The sequence below is a fragment of the Stylophora pistillata genome, chromosome 6 (genome assembly GCF_964205215.1).
Source record: "Stylophora pistillata chromosome 6, jaStyPist1.2, whole genome shotgun sequence".
Taxonomy (NCBI): domain Eukaryota; kingdom Metazoa; phylum Cnidaria; class Anthozoa; order Scleractinia; family Pocilloporidae; genus Stylophora; species Stylophora pistillata.
The window spans coordinates 833518-837500 of NC_142524.1; positions in this window are offsets into that span (position 1 = coordinate 833518).

Below are 3983 nucleotides of genomic sequence, written 5' to 3' on the forward strand. Positions count from 1 at the left end.
CGAAGATAGCACGGGACTTCAAACCATACCTGTGTAGGGGAGGGGTGGTTCACATATTTGTCAGAATGGCTGTGAAGAACAATTAAATCAAATCAAACCAAATGAATCAAACCATTCACAGCTACTTTGGTAGACGGATATTTCGCTTTAACCTAAAATATCTTTCTAACTTAAACTATTGTTAAATCCCGCTCATTTAAAAATGGCACTGATAGACCAAAATTTTACCCCTCTCCTGTTAGGTATGAATTGTCGTCATAAAATTAACTTTACCGGGATGAAGTGATTGACCTAAGTTTTTGCTTCAGCTTTCCGACGAAAACCTTTACACGACTGACTCATTCGGTCTAATTGATAATTTTTAGCTTAGAATAATTGATTGTGTACTCTAAGATGGATGTATGAATATCCATGAAGCTTAATACATGGTTATATTTCATTGCGTTTTATAGTTCAATTCATCGTAACACCTGAACTCACCGAAATGAAAATTTACTCGTTTCCGACCTTCCGGTGTGAAGAAAAACATTGCCGCCTCTAGCTAGAAACCGGATATGGAATTGTCTTGGATATGAGGTACAAAGCGCCGAGTTCCGGAGAAAGGATTATAGAACAATTAACAATTAGGGGGAGTTGAAAACAAAATGGACACTACGTGCTTTCGTGATGTTTTGGAAAATTAAGGTTTAGGCAGGAGAGAACCGGAATCTAACAAGAAAGGTTCCTTTCTGAACTTCTCAGCTCAGAGCCATACTAAACAACATAGTTTTACAACGTTAAATTGAGTAAAAGTGTGGTCAAGTGCCTCTTCCGTATCGGTCTAAATATGGCACAAAACTAATATTTGCGCTTCAATGGTACTGTTATATGCAACGTAATGATCCTTATATGTGCACGATCCTTCGCAGTAAAGCACTATTTAAGCAATAGTGAAAATCAGACCTGAAAAAAATTCAGGCCTGTACGGGATTCGAATCGCGTACAGGCCTCAATTTTTTTCAGGTCTGATTTTCACTATTGCTTAAATAGTGCTTTACTGCGAAGGATCGTGCACATATACGTTTCATAACTGCAGTTCATATATATGTATTTCATATGTTTGTTGTAATGATCCTTGTCACTATGAGAATCATTTTAAGTTGCTATTGAATCTTCGTCCTTATAATATCTGGAAAACGCCCAAAGTTACGACTTTGCTTGCCCAAAAGCACCAATTTATAAATGTAACGAGCTTCCTGTCCTATTTGTTTTATCACGTCAAGAACGTAAAACCGCCCACAAAACTAGAGAAACTTCCCTTTCGATATTTTATCTTTGAGTTAATTTTAGCTCGTGATTCAAGTTTTATTTTGTATACTTCGTCTGAGATTAAAAAGGAAGTAGTTATTTTCCGTTTTCGCACTGATTAACGAGAGGGGTGGAGACCCTGTGTGTTTTGTTTTGTGTCTCTTTGTGACACGGAAGTCTTGACTTCTCGGAAACTAAGAAACGTTCTCCGGATATGGACAACAATAGGCGCAAGAATTACTTAAAATAGCTCAATACCAATAAAAGTTACATTAAATGTATGAATAATTGCACCCTGGATTATAAATTGTTAAAACTATGGGTTCGCTACGCTTCGTACCCGGCCCAGAATTAAAGCTTTCAAGTTGTTATTCGGATCCCCGCAAGAGCTCAACTGATGCTATGAAAACCTCTTGTATTACTTGTATTCCGTGAACGTGATTGATCGATAGTTCCTTTAGCGAGCAGAACTTCCTCTTGCTTCTCCCTGAATCAATATCTCAATGGGATACACGTCAGTGTTGTCAAACTGAAGAACTCTTTCACGTACGAGAGTCGAATCCTTATCAGCAGTTATACGCACATTCTTAAACTGTTTGTTACCACATGTTGTTCATAGTCAAGAAACTTATAGAAAATCGAAACCCTCAAATAGTGATTTTGTTTCATCTCCTGCAATTCACCTCATTCTATAGGGTTCCTGCAAAAAAGTTGAGTGACTTGTACCTATCCTGTCACTTGCAAAAATTAAAGTAGCTTTCGAACAGGCCTTTCTATGTTCTATGTATTCTTGATTTTCTTTTCTTTTTTGCGAGGTCTAATACGACCTTCATTCCGTCAAATTATACTGATAACAAGGTTTCACGAAATAGGATGAACTGGGTAGACCGGGTACATCAATGAGAAACCTTACAAAACCGCAATCATTGGAATAGTCTGCACAAAATTTTTCTTCAAATTTTTACGGTCAAGTTCAGTTTATGACTTAAACCGGCCTGAAAAAAGAAATAGAACCGATTCGGTCCGAGTGCATTTACTCGCAGCGACAAGACCGAGCGGCCGCGGGTCGTCCCGGAAGAGGAGAGAACCCGCGCGAGGAATGGAGAGGATAGCATTTGCGTGTGTCCTCACACTCAGGCTCGCAGCTCTGCCGCGCGCGTTCATCTGACACGTAAAGACCAGCAGCTCCGCGAGACACTTGTAAGACGTGAAACTGAAATCTTTCAAGGACTGGTGAACTGAAAACTCGTCTAGGTTCCAGATTTATCTAAACGCATGGTACACTCCACCTACAATAGTCTACTGGAAATCTCACAAATTGGTTGGGAAAAAAGTGATTATATATAATTTGTACTCGGATTTGTATATCAGAGCTGCGAAATTGATAAATCTGCGAAGGCAGCTAATCCATTTTAATGAAATGTTGTTTAATTCATGTACACACGCAGTTATTTCCGAGTAACTGGAGTGCAGTCAAAACAACGACCGGTTATCTCCAATTAAAATACAATTTAATTATTCGCTTCCTGTCCATTTCTTTGAGAGGGCGCCATGAATCGGAAAATCGGTGTCGTCACTTCCATTTACGGTGACTTTATCTCATAAATCCAAAGGATTTGTTTCGAGCCCAACCAGCTGTGACTCAACCCAGCCAAGTCCGTAGCAATTCAGCACAAATGTGGCTCGAACAATATCTTCCATTATCATCAAATGGTTTAGTAGAGAAATTCCAGTGAGAGGAGAATATTATCTTTTGAGTTCATCTGTGCGAAAGCTTCATAGTGGACGATCAACTTTCATTATCAATCGGATCTTTTGGGTAATACTGATTAGATTTACATTAATATGATTAATTATTTCCTCATTTTCTCTGTGCTTTTCTGATCTGCGACAAATGATCCACACAAAAAAAGCCGATAATTAGAGATAACACTTCAATAAGATGTGCGAGGGATATTTTTAACATAGAGACCCTCTCTATGAATACCTTGCAACAGTGTTTCATCCTTGGCGACAGACACGAGAGTTGAAAAATAAAATTGCGTTGACTCTCGAAAGTGCAAGCTACTGAATCAAATCTAAATAGATTTACCGCTAAAGTCAGCCTGTTACATTTTTTTTTTCTTATTTTAAATTGGATATTAGAATAGTTTAAGTTTAAAGGACGAAAATCTGGCAGGTTCGCGCAATTTCGAAGTCAACAACTGGCTTTAAAAGTAACTGCGAGAGGATCAAGCTAAGACATTTTTTATTCCATAATATTAGTTTTACTCCAAACATAATCCTTCGTGAGATTATTTTCTTCTTTCAGAAACCTGGTCTCCCGTGAACAATATATGGTTAAGCCGGCTCAGAGTACTCACAAAGGGCCACAAGGGTCGCCATTGAGGCGAAAGTACAATCGCATTTTTTACACTCCCCGTCACTCTCTGGCCCTATCTACTATCTAAGCACCTGAAAAAGGGCACGCGACATCTATCTCGCATGCTGGTTGATCTGTGATGCAAAGACTTGGTCACCAAAACTTTGATAGAGGATAATCTGTTTCGGTCACCGGACTGACTATGCGCTATGCGCAGATCTATGTCGGCGGGTACGCTGACTATGCACTATGCGCTGATCTAAGTCGGGTACGCTGACTATGCACTATGCGCTGATCTAAGTCGGGTACGCTGACTATGCACTATGCGCTGATC